The sequence below is a fragment of the Copadichromis virginalis genome, unplaced genomic scaffold (genome assembly GCF_057382275.1).
Source record: "Copadichromis virginalis isolate Kocher_CV1m ecotype Utaka unplaced genomic scaffold, C_Virginalis_male_GT1.1 unmapped_scaffold_1, whole genome shotgun sequence".
Lineage (NCBI taxonomy): Eukaryota > Metazoa > Chordata > Actinopteri > Cichliformes > Cichlidae > Copadichromis > Copadichromis virginalis.
The window spans coordinates 6,004,410-6,022,045 of NW_028188589.1; the positions used below are offsets into that span (position 1 = coordinate 6,004,410).

The following is a 17,636-nucleotide window of genomic DNA, read 5'->3' on the forward strand; positions in this document are numbered from 1 at the left end:
GAAAAAAAAAATCGCCTACGACCTGCCACAGTGGAGAAACTGTTTCTTTTTAACAAAAACCAATGATGTGTCCCCTAAACACTCATCACTGTCCTTGCCTCAATGTTACAAAAGCACAACCACTGTCCACACCTCACCTCACAGTATATGATCATTTCCATTTTAGGCATTTCCAAATAATCATGTTCCATACTGCCAGTATAAATATACACAGTACACTGCATCACTACAATATACATGTTTTACACACTCCTTTTGTTGTTGACATTTACAGGCTGTGTGCAAAAAGGCCACACTCTTCAAATTCATGCCAACTAATATTTTTACTTCCAGTAGGTGTCCTACTAGAGCAAATGAAGCTTCAAGAAGCTTCGCGTTGGGGTGAACCAATTGGATGAAAAGCTTCAGTGCTTCATGAGGCTTCATCTGCCCATCACTAGCTTTAACCTCACTCTGGGTTCTTGGCTAGCCTAGCTTTAGCTTAGTGTTAGCATGCTGTGTGCTAGCTCAGCGTCAGAGCTCTGCAGGTGTCTCGTGTGTAAATATTAATCACAGTGACAGTAAAGGAGGTAAAGGGCTATGACGTCATCACGTACGCTGCGTCCTCTGTGGGCTCTGAGTGAACTCAAAGTACAAACTACAAGTACACAAACACGAACGTAGCTCAGAGTGGCGGACACACTCGGCCTCGTTGGTCCAGCTGTGAGTCCGTTACCGTGAACTATGGAGCGGCAGATTTGTGCTGAACTAAGCTGCACACAGCTGATGTTAGCCAGGAAACATTACACACTGACTTTAATGGAGAGACCGGAAATACAAACACACACAGTTTGTTGTGTGAAGAAATCAAACACGAGCTGAACAAACAGTAAAGTTCCTAAAGACAAACTGTTAAAGGAGGAAACAAAGCAAACTTACAGTTTCTTCACACCAACAACAAGCTCCACTCCACACCTGGACACTAAACACGGACACACAGGTGAGCTGCTTCCTGGAAGGAGGCGGGGCTCCACCTGAAACTCAGCACAGGTGGGAGGGGCTCAGCTCTGTGTGTGCTGATGTGTTAACTTTAAAAATATGCCGTCTGACTGCTCAGACTGAGTCAGAGTAAAGTTCACATGCTGACGTGTGGAGACATGAAACCTTGTTGTAGCTGCAGGTGTGAACACACTGATCCCAGATCAGCTCTGCTGTATTTGTAACATGAACATTTCTGCTGCAAAGCTTCAAATGTTCAGCATGTTTCTCTGTTTCCAGTCTATAGATCCAGTCACACTTTCTACCTTCACCTGTGCAGTAAAGACTGAGAGCAGAGCTGAAACCAAGTGTCCAATCAGGGAGCAGCATCAACACCTGAGCTTCATTCAGACTCTGTTATTGAAGATGTTGTTGGTACAAAGTTCATCTGCTGCTCACATGAATCCATGAAAGATTTATTTCACTGAATGTTTCTTCAAAGCTCATTTCAACCTGTTGAAGTCATGAATGAAAGTGCAGACTGAGAGTGGATCACATGATGTTTGAGGTGTGTCATGTGACATGTTCAGTATTGTCACACATGTCTAGATTGTCCCTGATATCATAACTGCTCAAACACTGATGATTATATTTGAAGAATTATTCCTGATGGCAGCAAAGTTTGAATGGAGCTCTCTGTCTGTGCTGATTTGTCGCCCTCTGGAGGTCAAAGCACAAACTGCATGATGTCACTGTAACCACCACAGTGACAGGAAGTGTTTTTATGACTGAAACACTGAAATGATGCTAACGGCTGTCGTTAGGCTCACTGACAGCAGTGCTGATGTGTTCATGTCAAACACTGGCTCAGGTCAGACTCCTTCATCCTTCTCCAGCGTGAGGCCGCCCTCAGACCCACAGGAGCTCTGACCTTTGACCTCCTGACCCTAACCATTTTAGTCTTGTTGCATCTTTAAATGCAAATCCATCCAAACTGTAGCCGAGCAAAAGAAGCTGGAAGTTGTTCTATGAATGATGTTGTTGAAGGAGCTTGGAAAGAAAAGCGTCTGGACTTCTTTAAGTTGCTTGATGAGGGACATGGACGTCTTAACGCCCACTCACATCCTGGGACATTTGATCACAGGAAATCACATGATAGCGTGGGGCTAGATCTCACAATGGGTTCACCCAAGACACGAGTAGTTCTTTATGTTTCTCGTGCACGGGAGAGACCTGGACCAATGCCGTTCCTTCGCTTGACCACAGTCGCTCTCGTCCGTTCCCTCGTAACACTGCTCTTTTATTGAGGTTACATGAACATACACGTGAACAAAGGTACCAGTCTGTATGTTATGTAGGTGTGTGTGTGTGTGTGTGTGTGTGTGTGTGTGTGTGTGGAGTCAGAGTGTGACCCCATAAACGACTTCCCTAAACCTGCTGGTCTGGAAGTCCAGCAGTTCATCTAAACAAAAGGCACTTAGACTAAAACAGACATCCTACCACAAAACAATAAGAAGGTAGCACCTCTCCCATGATCCCAGGACGTGGGTGTGAATGCCAGAACACTCTGGAGTCACACAAAGTCTTTAAAGACTACTATCATTACACAATTGGTTCTACACCTCTAAGCATATATGGTTAGATATTCCCCAATAACAATGACAATGATAAAATATAAATCCAACAATGGTTTTCAGGGTTTTTATCCTTAACTTCGTTTCCCTGGGTCTTTTCCCGTGTTGTAGTCGTGTGTCTTATTTTGAAAGAAATGTTTACGCGTTACCATAGCGACCAGAGAGCATTAAGGGTGCAGACAGGTGCATCCAACAACATTTTATTTTCCCTTATTTGATTTATGGACCTAACTGTATGAACTGGACTTTGGCTTTAATGCTGCTCCTCTTCATCATTGCTGTGTTGCATTTCCATCATTCTGCTGCTGGATTCACTGCAGGCTTTAACAAACACTCCTTTGGGTCCAGGCCCAGCCACGTGTTTGTAAGCTGCTGTGCTCCTCACAAATAAAGCCTGAAGCAGCTCAGACTGTTAGAAGCAGCACTGAGCCCTGTTACAGTTATAGTGTTAGAGCAGCGGCTGCAGCCTACAGCATTTAAACTAGCTGACAGTAAACACATCAGTCCACATGTTACCACATTACTTTGTGATGCTGAGAGTTAAAGGAGACTGGCTGATTAAAATCCCATTCCTTACATCACCGTCCTCTGCTCTGACTGCTTTCATTTAATCACAATCAGAATACTTTTTTGATCCCCAGGGGAAATTATTTAGGTTACAGTGCTGCAGCACAAACAGGAACAAAGACACAACACACTAAGTAAGAAATAGCACAATATACACAATATATACATGCATACATATGAGTCACTTATAAGTAACATGTGAGTGCTGGGGTCTATGACAGCAGGCAGGTCTGTATTTATGTCCAGGCTAACATGAACAGCTAGTAGTTCAGGGTTCAACACTCAGGAAAGTGTGTGACCTTCCACACTGACAGAAGATGCTAAACATGACTTTAAACTGTTGTTTGTTAAAGCCTCACAGATCTGAGAGCAGGGCTCAGTGGGTACATGAGCCTTTATACATGAAGGCTTTCTGTTTCCAGGAGAGGAAACATGTGATCCAGCTGTGTTTGGTCACATGGATCTGCTCTGCATGGATCACCTGACTAAAACATGTTGTTATTATTGTTCTTACAGTCTTAAATCGGTACATCAGGCGGGTCACATGACACCCGGGGGTGACAGCAACATCTTTCCTCTTTAGAAAGCTGCTCTCTGTCCCAGGAGCTGTTGTCACAGTAACAGCAGGAACAGGAAGTCACATGCTCTCTGCTCTGTGATTGGCTGCTTCTTATCTCAGCTTCCTGCAGAGGGTGGGGTCTGCTGATGACGCACACCAACAGAAGTGTGACTTTCACTTCCTGTTTATTGCTGTTGTTCTTAAAGCTCTCAGGCGATGCTGCAGCGCCCCCTGCTGACACAAACTCCTCCCTCTGTCTCAGAGGTCACAGGTCAGCCTGCTGCAGAGGGTCTGCCTGTTCATGGACTTCCTGTTACAGAGACGGGTCTCAGCGTCAACGCTGGTTTCTGATTGGACGGTGTGGAAACCCAGCTTCCTCCAGCCGAGTGATGTGTGGATTCATCACTCTCTGTGGATCAGTGTAAGTCTGTGTGTGGGTCAGCTGCAGGACTTGTTTGACCTTTGACCCTGGCAGACAGAGCTGGTTACTGCTGTGTGACTCCTGCCGTCGCTCCACTTTAAATTTTACTTAAAATAAGTCCTGACATGGCCCCGCCCCCTCTGACCTGCTGCTCCTGGATGTGCTGAGGACACAGCGGAGGCTCAGAGGGGGCGGGGCTTTTCCCGTGGCGGTAACCAAACTGCATTAGGTCACTGCACTGCCAGTGTTTAACCACACCTCTTCTGACTGACCTTTGACCTCTGACATGTTGATTTGATCCTTATTTAATGACGTCTTTTATCTAGTGATTTAATTCTGTGTATTTATATGTGATGGTGTTCCTGAGTTCAGCCTCAGCTGATATCCACAGACGCTCCTATTGGCTGGTTTTAAAAACACATTTTTCCATTAAAGAGACTCTTTTAAAAACACGTCTGCCTGAAATTCACATTTCATTTATTTTGGGGGATTTTAACAGAGAGATAGAACTTTATGAATCCCTCATGTTTATCCTCCAGGAAATCCAGTTTGTAGCAGCAGAACACCGACAAATCTTTACACAGCACAGAATTAGGATATCAAATAAAGGGGAATAAGAGAATATGAATATAAGCATAAATATGTACATATATACACAGACCTCACACAGAGACAGCAGCTACACTGTGTGTGGATGTGATCCACAGTCACAGCTGTGGGTTTCAGTCAGTGTGTCTCTGACTTCATGGTCACATTTCAAAGCTTATTGGAGCCAGAAGATGTTCAAGTAAAAGATTTGTTGCTGTACTCGTCTACCAGGATAACAGGAGGTTCATAAAGCTGTGTAATACTTCAGCTTTACATCATGCAGTAGTAGTTTATTAAACCCCCCAAAATATGACTATCCAGAGTTGGGACCAGGAAGCAGAGTTGCAGTCTTACACGCCTCTCTGCAGCTTCTCTCCTCCTGCTACCCCCCAAAAACCCATCTCCATAGAGACTGTGTCAGCTTCCAAACAGACAAAAAACAAACTAAAAACCAGCAACAAACAACTTAAACATAAACAATCACAAAGAAAGAACAATACAGTATCCACATCTGAACCAAAGAGTAAAACAGTGAAATGTGGATTATTAAACATTAGGTCTCTCTCCTCCAAGTCTCTGTTAGTACATGTTAGTAAAAACATTTCTGCATTTTACCCATATTTTATTTTTAACTCAAAATCAAAGATTCCAGATTCTCCTACATGTTGGTTTTGAATCAGATAGGACGACAGATTTCAGGTGGCCCTGTGTCTTTCTCTATTACATTTGCCACTGTGTAACTCAAAGTTATTTAAGGACTAGTTTATTTCAATGGATGAGTTTACTGACTGACGCGCAGAAGAAATAGTTCTTTATGGAGCCTAGATGGTGTGAATGATGAGACCAAAGACTGCAATATCTTGTACCAAAAATATATTGAATAAATGGAGGACAGGGGAAATGGAACAAAATAATTAACACAACACACAACATAAATGCCCACAATTAAATAATAAATCAATGCTGTGATCTTTCTGTGCAAAAGTCCTTTTTGGTCCTCTTCTTTTTAAAGTTCACTTTTAAGGTATTCCTCCTTAGAGTCCAGCTTCATACAAATGGGGAAATATGTCCGTAATCCAAAGACGGCTAAGTGGGGGAAAGAGGGGAAACAAAGAATGGTCCTACCGGCTCGCCACTTCAATATGAAGAAGATTAATTCAAAGGGAGGGAACAAAACCTGACCTGTAGGTCAGAAAAACGTCCATTAGCACATCAAGTTCGATTCAGTTTACCGGTAAACAAATATATTTTTCTGCAAGCCTATGTAACAATGCAAATCATCATCAACCAATGTACAACAGTTAAATTATTAATTATCTTGGCTACGTAGCTTAATCTATACATTCCAGTAGCGTTCGCTACAAACAATACAAAAACAACAATAAAGGAAAACAGCTGTCTAACAGACAGCATAGCCGAATTCAAGGCAACACATAACAATAATCATTCAATCGCACTTTGTTTCAAAGTAAGCCCATTAAAATGCTTAAGTAAATAAAAGTGTTCAAAAACAGCGGTTTTTGAGCCGGAGTTCTGCTCGCGGTGGGAACGCCGCCGCACAAAGTCATTTTTTAATCGCGCAAACGATCGACTGGTTACTGACAACCAAAAGGTTGTTTTTGGTAGATATTAAAGATCATGGGTGGGCGGGGCAAATGGAGAAGTTTTCTACAGTCGAGTAAAATTCCAGGAAAGAGCTGGGTGTGGCTTTCCTTTAAATCACATGATCAACAGCTTTAAGATGGAGGCAACTCGCTCAGTGTTTCCTGTTTCATTCTTAGACTGTGGCGATGGTAAGTAGCAGCTTTTCACTTGTTACCTGGCATCTTTTCAGCCACCAATGATAGTCATTGTATGTTATCAACATTTCACTAACTATGTTTTCTCTCATGTTTAAAATAGGCCGACCAAGAGCAAAATAGGTATGTCTGCAGACTCTGCTGTAGCCAAAGTTATCAGATCTCCTGTGTCTTTAAATCCCTAACTGCTCGATCATTATCATTTTAGAAGACAACAATTTCTCAAAGGAGGTTCAAAACTAATGCCTACAAGATTACCAAGAGGATGGTTCGGGGCTCTTACATGACTCCGGGAAGTCAACACTTGGTGGATGAGGTGTGTTACCTTTGACACTTTTAAGACAGTCCTGTTTATCACTACTAACAATAAGCAAATATGTTTTCACTCAACAGATCCTTCACAGCATGTTGTTTCTGGGCAAAATCAACAACATCCCCTTTTCTCCAGAAGAAATCTTCCCTAATCCTTTTGTTTTGGGTTCTTTAATGAGAAGATATCCCAGGCCTTTAAAGTTGTATTCGACTCAGCTTCCCAGGCGAAGTCCCTTCTCCTGTGTGCTCGACATGGTAAGATAACTCTTCTCACATTTTCAGTCAATCTGACAAACTTCCAGTTTTTAGGAAAGTATAATGCAAAGTGCTTTTTTACTGAGAAATCCAAAGAAAATCCATACTGTACCTTATACTTCAACATATGCTTCTAGCTATACTTCTCCACCAAACACAGAGACTGCAGGAGAGCTGGAGACTTGCTTCAGAATTTGTTAGTTCTAAATAATGTCTAACAGACTCATTATTGGAGATGCTTACAGTCTTCAAGGCGTATATGATGCTGTCACTGTGTAGCTGCTGGATCTGTTAAGCTCAAAGACTCTAAATTCAGCGTGTTTTGACAGCCCGGCATAGCAAAATAGAAAAAAAAAGGTCAATTAGCAAATTTAATTATAAATTAGTGAGAACAAAGATGGATTTTTGCTTATTGATTTAAAATTAAATAGATTTTTGTGACTTGTTTCACCCCCTATCTTAAAATGTTTAAACCAAAAGCATCCAATGGTCCTGCATAGTTAAACAAGTCAAGCAGCGAAACAAACATGTTGATCAACTTTCTATTAAAAACAACTATATAATCAGGTGCAACACTTTGACCAGATCTGTAACTGTTTTCAGATCGTCCTGCAAAATAACTCAGAGAATGAAGAGCAAATAAAGCAGAGTCTGCAAGATCTCCTCACAGACTTGGACTTAGAAGAGAATAATAAAAAAAACAGCTTTCGTCTCGTCCACCATCTGCATTTCTCAAAAATCCCAAACCAACAAATCAGAAAGGTACTACGGAGTCTCCATGTCCACCAAAGGTCCTAACGCTGGGAAAATTATGATTGCTGCCTCCTGTCTTAGCAAATGGCATAAATATGTATCTGGTGCGGTGATGACCTATTATCCAAACACAGTCCAGAAAGATTACTTTGATGGAACAATTGAAGTACCTGGAAATATCAGGTGTGAGGCTTTTTGTCTCCGTGATGGTGCCAGAATGAAGCCTTGCAGATCATGTAAGAATTTGTTTGGCTTGAACACAGAAGACCTCAGAGAGTGGCCATATGGTAACTGTGCTGAAGCTGAGAGCCTGAGCAATTTGCAAACAATAGCTGTGTTTATTCGCTTGCTTGTTATGAAGCAGTCTACCGTTGTTTACAGCCATTTTTTTTTTTCAATGACTTCCGACAAGACAGCCTCATTTCTGCTGTTCAATACCAAATTTTATTTATTTTTTTCAAATTAAGTGAAACTGCAAAATGCTCTGCTGTGTCTCTATTAAAACCTCTTATTAAAACCTCTGAATCACTTCAGCAGCATCAGCCAATGTACATTTGTTGAGTCGTGGTTCTCGTCTGCTTTTGTTCTACTGCAGAATAATATTTTTAAGGTTATCTACTGTAAAAAGCTAGGCCAGGAAAATCTGCTTCATGGTTTTGTGTTTTATCCTCAGTTACTTTGACACAAAAGCATCTGCTGTGATGCTCACACCTCTGATGAAGTTTCACAAGTGTCAGTACTGATAAATGATCAGAATTATAATGTTTCTGACTCTCTGAGTAAGAATTAAATGGAATCTAATTGGGACCTTGTGAATTGGAATTGAACAGGTTCTAGAAATCAGTGATGATACTCAGCTCCAATACCCACCTATGATATTAGGCTGACGAACGCTGACTGGGTTTCATTTACCAGCTTTTTATGTTCTTCCTGCAGTTTCCTCCCCACATCACTCATCTTAACTTTTTTCCAGTCCTCCTCAGTCTAAACAGAACACACAACAATACAAAGAAAAGCTCAGGTGATTGATCTCTAACACTAGGCATCCCCAGTCTTATTCTTAGCAGTCTAACTTCTCACCATATCTTTGAAGGCCTCTCCATTGTAGTAGCGCTTGGATGCTGGATACTCTATCGTTTTGTCACATAGTTCCAGGAAACTGGAAGCCAGCAGATGCAGCTCCTCTCTGTCATAGCCGTACAGCTTTTTGTCCTCACATGTCATCAGCACAAGCTCGTCACATGGACATGAGGTGCCCTTTACCACACCAATAACCTGCATTTTTACAATCTCGGGAAGGTAGAATTTTCCCCAGGCGTTAACTTCATCATCATCCCCGTCGTATTTGGTGTTCTCAAGCTCTTCTATCCACAGGTCAGCACCACTTGGCTTCTTCAGGTGAACGCACATGCTTTTGTTTTTGGAAACAAAATCTTTCACCCATTTCAGGTACTTTTCACCTGGAAAGAAGCAGACAAGGAAATATGGATGAATGTAGAAGTGTTGGAAAAGACAAATAGCAAGGTTATCCTACAGCAGTTTGTGAAAATGTTGTATCTTGAAATAAGCAGGCAAAATGAGGATCTCACTTATCTCATATGTTCTGACTACCGACTTTCTTCAGTTAAAGGACAAAAAAAGGGCACACTGGAGGCTGACAGAGTGTGCAATGGTGGGAATCATTTTGCAGAACTCACTAAAGTTTGTTTCTCCTGGAACAAGCTTTCTACACTTCGGCAAATGAAAATACTGTGTTAAACTAAAAAAGAGCACCAGACCAAGGTCTACAGTACTAACAGAAAAGCATGCCGTTACCTGTTGCCTGTCGACACAGCTGCTGATCTTCCTCACCAAAAAAATGAGGATCCCTGAAAGGAATAGAAAGGTTATGTTAAAATGAATGACTGTCACGGTGATCATGGGAAGCTCCGAAATATCACAACAATAGCTACGAAATCACAAAATGCAGTGTGATGTCTGTAAGCACCAAACATGACATCTCTGCAAATTCATCTTGAAACATGTAGGTACCTCACACGTACAGCTGCAGCCATCTCAGCCATTTATCACTGTGGCTGCCAAGTGGCTGCCACTTCACAAGCACATGGCACAACATAGAAGAGCCACCTCCACAGGACAAGACTCAGCAGTCCATCTGCATCTTAAGGATAAAGGACACTCTTTCGAGGATGCTAATGTTCACATTTTGGGCAGAGAGGACAGATGGTTTGAAAGAGGAGTGAAAGAAGCCATCTATGTCCACTGTGAGCGACCATCTTTGAACAGAGGCGGGGTTTACGACACCAACTCTCTGCCATCTATAATCCAGTTTTGAGATCCCTTCCCAGACGCCTTAACGCCCACTCACATCCTGGGCCATCTGACCTCAGGAATTCGCATGATAAGGTGGGGCCAGGTTTCACAATGAACTCACCCGAAACTGGCTGATTGGGGCCCACACCCAGTTTCCCACCTTGGCTCAGGTGATTAGAGGATCATCAGGGGGTCCTTTTGTCCCTCTGTGGGGGGTCACTCCCACTAGGTTTATATCTGGGACTCTCCACCATTTGACCTTAGAACTGAAGAAGCTTCTCGGATGAGAGGTGAAACGTCTTCAAGTAACTTAAAGAAGTCCAGACGCTTTTCTTTGCAAGCTCCTTTGACTAATCTCCCACGATCTGGGGCTCCACGCAAGATCTCATCCCGTGGGGTCAAAATGATCATGAGAACGGTGAGCAAAGATCCCAGAACCACACGGGGGGACCTGGTGAATGACCTGCAGAGAGCTGGGACCAAAGTAACAAAGGTCACCATCAGTAACACACTACAACGGCAGGGAATCAAATCCCGCAGTGCCAGACGTGTTCCGCTGCTGAAGCCAGTGCATGTCCAGGCCCGTCTGAAGTTTGCCAGAGAGCACATGGATGATACAGCAGAGGATTGGGAGAATGTCATGTGGTCAGATGAAACCAAAGTAGAACTTTTTGGTATAAACTCAACTCGTCGTGTTTGGAGGACGAAGAATACTGAGTTGCATCCCAAGAACACCATACCTACTGTGAAGCATGGGGGTGGAAACATCATGCTATGGGGCTGTTTTTCTGCCAAGGGGACAGGACGACTGATCCGTGTTATGGACAGAATGAATGGGGCCATGTATCGTGAGATTTTGAGCCAAAACCTCCTTCCATCAGTGAGAACTTTGAAGATGAAACGAGGCTGGGTCTTCCAACATGACAATGATCCAAAACACACCGCCCGGGCAACAAAGGAGTGGCTCCGTAAGAAGCATTTGAAAGTCCTGGAGTGGCCTAGCCAGTCTCCAGACCTCAACCCCATAGAAAATCTGTGGCGGGAGTTGAAAGTCCGTGTTGCTCGGCGACAGCCCCAAAACATCACTGCTCTCGAGAAGATCTGCATGGAGGAATGGGCCAAAATACCAGCTACTGTGTGTGCAAACCTGGTAAAGACCTATAGTAAACGTTTGACCTCTGTTATTGCCAACAAAGGTTATGTTACAAAGTATTGAGTTGTATTTTTGTTATTGACCAAATACTTATTTTCCACCCTGATTTACGAATAAATTCTTTACAAATCCTACCATGTGGATTCATGGATTTTTTTTTTCACATTCTGTCTCTCACAGTTGACGTGTACCTCTGGTGCAAATTACTGACCTCTGTGCAAGTTCCCCCACCTAAAATGATGACAATCGGTGGCTGACTAAATACTTTTTTGCCCCACTGTATATATCAGCAATCAATCAGAAAATCATTGGTTCATATTACAATTAAATATGAACAGGCTCCTTAGATGTAAGCAGTTCAGATCTGATGTCATTTACATTCTTCACACAGCACATTCGTCCAGGCTGACAGGTAAACATAGAACTAATCTCAGGTAACATGACTCATAGTAGAGATCCAGTAAGAAAGATTGCAGGCTCTAATATTATTACCACACAATCCAAGGACACACCAACAGCTCAGATTTGTAGAACTATTTAAACAAATGTCTTCTGAATATTCAATTCAGGTTCACAGTGGGAGGGTTGGGGGGGGGGGGGGGGGGGGGGTTTCGTGGAATTTTTTAAATAAAGTCTGCAACACAGAAAGAGCTGTGATCAAGCTATTTATTACTGCGCCAACACACATCAAACATCACAGTTCAGTCATGTCAGCGCTGCCACAGAAGTCGTGCTCCTCCTCCTTTACGCCTTCCAAGGAAGAGGGAGGAAGTTATAAACTGATCCTACCACACTTCACGTGTCTCGCTATGAAACCTAACGCATCAATGGTTGTGCTGTTTTGTGCCCTTGGCCTTATCAGCACCTGTAAAGGGAGTTGTTTTCTCAAACTGCTGAAGTAAGTTCATCTAGTTTTAGCAACTTTCACTGAACAGTAACAGTGTCACAACTAAGCATATGCATAAGCACTTAAACACTTTAAATGAGAATAACAGAACATTTCTATTACAGAGGCTGGAACCTGTCCCAGTAGTAGGTAGAGCACACCTGGACAGGTCACCAGTCTGTCAGAGGACTAACACAGAGACAGACATCAGAGTAACAAATCTATTTAAAATTAATGTAAGTTTGCTGCAGCTGTATGTATGAACATGTGTTTCTGTGCTCACAGTCCACCTCTCAGGAACCTGCAGTTCACTTTTAGTCTACTTTAAACAGACCTCACAAAAGGCTGATGTGGCTGGATCAGTAGTCTGATTTGAGTACGATACCTTTGGCCAGGGATTCATCTGGTGCATCGCTTCACTGCAGTCTTACGTATTTTCCCCACACCTGAATAAAAAAATACTGATATATACAAATAACAGCTTCAGCTGATGCAGCCTGACTCAATCCTAGATGTTCAGCACACAGAGACACAGAGGTGCCGTTTAAAGTTTAGTGTTAACCTGAGTCACTGATCATTTGCAGTATTACAGAGTCTGGCAGTCTTTGCATGATGTCCACGTCACTGTAAGTTTCTAGCTGACTTCACTGCAATTTCAATTTCAATTTCTGCTGTTCACAAACGCTGTCCATCTAATCTGACTGAGCTGGAGCTGTTTTGCAAAGAAGAATGGGCAAAGAGTTCAGTCTGTAGATGTGCAAAGCTGGCAGAGACAGACCCTAAAAGACTGGCAGCTGGAACTGCAGCAAAAGCTGGTTCTACAAAGTGTTGACTCAGGGGGGTGAATAATTACGCACACCCCACTTTGCAGTTATTTATTTGTAAAAAATGTTTGGAATCATGTATGATTTTCGTTCCACTTCTCACGTGTGCACCACTTTGTGTTGGTCTTTCACCTGGAAGTCCAATAACATTGATTCATGTTTGTGGCTGTAATGTGACAAAATGTGGGAAAGTTCAAGGGGGCCGAATACTTTTGAAAGCCACTGTATATATAGACACAGGACTACAAGTAGAAGATCAGACATGAAAGTGGAGATAACACAGAAGACCTGCAGCAAAGGTCAGAGGTCAGACTGGGCCCCTGGATTCAACAATGAGCCAATGATCATCAAGCAGTGACTAAAGCAGAGCCCTGACGTTCTGACATTCATCACACAGTCAGAACAAATGTCTGCTGACGACTTCATCTCATGAAACGACTGATAGATGTCAGTTCATTGATCAGCTGAGCTGCTGATCTTCATCGTCACAGAAACATTCAGCTTGTTTCAATCAGTAAATAACTCCCACTACTCCCAGTTTGAACTGTTCCCACTCAAAATGCTGTGAGAACAATGATCATTGTAGAACTTCACAAACATCACGTGTTGTTTTCCACATGTAAGATCAGCAAACACACAGAAACTTCCTGTTGCCACACACGGCCTCTAAAATCTCTTCCACGCTTTCTGTCTGAAGTCCACTCTCTGTGTCGGATCCACAGGAAACAACAAGATCTTATTAACATGGTTTTCAATGTGTCTCCTTCCAAAAAGTCCAACCAATGAACAAATGTGTGTATTTGTGGAGGCCGAACAAAAGCATGACACATTTCTCTGTTTCTATAAACTGGAGTCAAACACAAACATGAAGAGTTTCACTGACAGACTCCAAAATGCCCCCACAGTGGATCAAAGGGAAATCCTACAGTGTGGCCAGAGACTCTTAATGGCTCCAACATCAACACATCCACAATGTTGGATCCAGTTGTGCCTCACAGAGTTACTAAGACACACCCTCTGCCAGCATCACAACAGCTCCACCTGCTTCACCTGCCTCCTCAGCATCTGTACACCTGAAGAGAAAAGAAAGGCTCCAACAGCTCAAATCTACAAAGGATTCATGAAGTTTCATCCAACAATAACATGTTTGCCTTCCACAGTGTGCTGTTAGACACCACTGTACCTCTGCCATTTCAAAAAGAGCAGCTTGGGAACATTTTGGCTCCAAACACTTTGTGTTTAAGTTCTTTGTTTTCTTTGTGAAGCCGACAACATCTGGAGCTTTGTGACTCATAGAAACATCATTTTGTTCTTTAGATGACAGCAGATTGGGACTGAATAATCAATCACTATCAAACCAATAAAGACAAACATGCTGATTTTACAGGAACTTTGTTGGAGAAGCTGCAAAGACATGAAACTGGTGGAGATCCCAAACCAGTTGATAGTGCTGGTTATTCCAAATAAAGCTGTTTCCCTTTGAGATGAAATGACTTTGTGTCCTGATATATAATAAAGATGTTGTTGTTTTTGAGCCCCTGTATTAAAAGTAGTTTAAAGTCAGCTTGAGTTTGATGTCTTTATGTCAAAGCTGCTCATGATGTTGAGCTGCTGATGGAATAAAAACAATATAAAAGCATGTAGTCCAGACTTAAATGTAGCCTGTTGTTAGCTGAGGTCCACACACAGTGTTTGACAGTGTAAAGTGTGTGAAAGGGCTGCTGGTGGAGCTCACTAGGATGAGCAGGTGACCACGAGGTGGAGAGCAGCTGGCCTGGCTTTGACCCGGGCCACGCCCCCTTTCTCTCTGCTTTGCTGTCACTTATCTTCACTGCTCTGTCCAATAAAGCTGAAAAAGGCCCCGAATCAAAGAAATCTGCTGCAGCCTCTGAAATGTCTTCTGTTTCCTTCCCGACGGCTTTTTCACCGTCAGCCCATCAGACAGTCCAGCAGCATTTATGATGATGTCATGATGTTGAAGAGGCTGCTACGGTGGCCTCCCATGACCCCCAGCCTCATCACAGCTGAGATGCAGACATTTGAAACCATTCAGCAGACAACTGAATAACAGTCCAACACAACAGTCTGTGTGCAGACACACACTGACCTTTCATATAATCAAAGGAGTCAAACACAGCTGGTTGAGTCATTTCTCTGTGAGTCTAAAGTGAATCTAGTATTTGAAAGTCCACTTCCTGTATTTGTTGTTGAAGACTTCTTCAGCTTCTTCTCAAGGACATCAGCTGCTTGTTTGGCAGCAGAGGCAGTTAAGAAGCTTCCTGAAAAACACTGAACAGTGAGTTCACTGTGGCATATGACAGATTCAGCTTTCTGTGTGCAAATGTGTCTGTGTCGACCTTTCAAATGCTGTTGAATCCAAAACATCAGCGGCTCCTCGGCTGCTCACTTCATGCACTTCTGTCTGTGTGACAGTCCAATGACATCACAGCTGTTTCCAGCCCCAGTGTCTCAGGACTGGACACCTTTAAACATGTCGAGGATCAAACAGCCGTCATGTATCTGTAGCAACAACATCATTGAATCTAGAACAACTGGAGCCAAACCAGTGGCTCTGCTGGGATCACTGGTGAGCCAACACTTCCTTGTTGATGCAGATTTCAGGGCTTCCTTTTGCTCCTCCGTTATAACTGTTCTCTCTTCTCAACACATGATGACACAAAGGAATCAGCAGTGACAAAGATGATGCTGAAGAGAAGCACACACTTCACACATATAACAGAGCAGTGCAGTTACACACACCTCTGCTCGACATCAGGCCTCAAACAAAGACACAAAACACTAACTTGACTCTAAACAGAAGAAACGAGCAGCTGTTTCTGTTCTGTGCTTATTTATATTTGACACACATGCTTCTCTTTGTGCAAACACACATCGCACTATAAGGGTAACCTCGCACACAATGATTGGACAGCACAGTGATGATGCTGGGAGATCCTATACGCAGCAACACAGAAACACTGAGAACTTTAAACAATGATGGAAAGTGTTATAAATGACTTGTTGGCCTCTGATCTGTCACAAACAGCTGAAACGTGTCTCTCATGAGTCACATGAAGGTTTTTGACAGAAAGGACAAAAAGTAGCTGCAGTCAGTTTGTGTCATTTTTATATTTATTCATCTGGGAGAAAAATCTGAGGGACATTAAAATGTGTTTTCAACAGAGACAAGAACATGAATATAACAGAACAGGTAAATGAACATGTTTCAAGTAAACAGCTGGACTGATCAGGTCCAAACACAGAGTGATAAACTTGTCAAACAGCTGTCATATCTTTATATAGAAGCTCTTTATAAATGCTGCTCACTGCAGTCTGTTTACTAATAATGTCAAAGTGTTAGAAACACAGAAACATCAGAATGGTCTTTGTTCACAGAAACCTGTCTGGGATCCTTTGTTGTTCTTTTGATGCAGAGTTACATTATAAATATAAAGAGTTATTTCAGAGTCTCATCAGTTTTCCTGCATGTCTTTATTTAACACATCAGCAGGGCTGAAGCTCTCATGTTAAACACACACTGATCTATGGACACGTTCATGTGTTTCTAACAGAACCAGGCTGTTATCAGCCTGCACTAACATTATGTCACACACACTGAATGTAACAGTGACAGTTTACATCATCACACAATCAGCTGTGATTGTTTCACTGTCATCAAACGAGTCAACAGGAAGTAGAATCAATAGAAACCAATCATTTACTGACAGCATGTCTGATGGAAATAAGTGCAGATTATGTATGAAGTCTAACTGCACACAGTAACTGTGTTACAATAAGGACTTAACAGCGCCCTCTGCTGGAGTGTTTCAGTACTGCGTTAACTAGAATACACCACCTCCTCCTCACACCACCTGCTACAGCTCTACTCTTCTATGACTACAGTCATCCACAGCACTGATGTGAGGTCACATGGTTCATATGTAAGGAGCACAGCTGACCTCAGGTCAGTTTAATGACTGTGAGCAGCAGCTGTGTTATTGTCACTGTGACAGGGAGACACTCTCAGACACAGCGCTCATGTCAGCTTGTTCTCATGCAGGAGGATCAGGAGCTCCATGTTTGTCTTTCTGTTTGAATCATGATGTGTTTGTGCCATCAGAGTCTGTCATGAGTACTCAGGGTTTCACAGCAGCTCTTCTGGATGCTGACGAGGACTCCAACCTCATGTTTCACCTCTCTGAGCTTCTGATGTCTGTGAACACTCGTGTTTCTTCTCTGGGCTCATCTGGACAAAAACACCTTTCTGTGTTTGGCTGCAGCCTCATTCTGACTGACAGGAAGTGTGTTATCCATGAGCTGCACTTCTGTGAGGAAGTTTCCTGCTGTGTTTCCTGTCTGTGGACAAACACGAGTGTTCCAGCTGAGGACTTGCTTCCTTCCACCTGTCCATACAGGACATCACGCTGTCTGCAGCTCTGTAAATGCAGCTCCAGGTCCTTCCACGTGCTGCTCTGTATTTGTGCAGTTTGTAGTGTGTCCTGGGAAACGTAGCACACATGGTGTTCTTCTGCTGTTTCCTCCTTTCACTGAGTGTGAAACACTGACGCTGTGCTGTTGTTCACAGAGGGGAGCTGATTCTAGCTGCAGCTGGACT

General features: G+C 42.8%; 1 long non-coding RNA gene across 1 annotated transcript; it reads left to right on the top strand.

The window, feature by feature from the left end:
* Window positions 1–5,905: 5,905 nt before the first annotated feature.
* Window positions 5,906–8,020, top strand: LOC146679660 (uncharacterized). Its single transcript, XR_014918488.1, has 3 exons — window positions 5,906–6,841; window positions 6,919–7,092; window positions 7,696–8,020. It is a non-coding gene; the product is annotated as an uncharacterized LOC146679660 (long non-coding RNA).
* The last annotated feature ends 9,616 nt before the right edge of the window (window positions 8,021–17,636 follow it).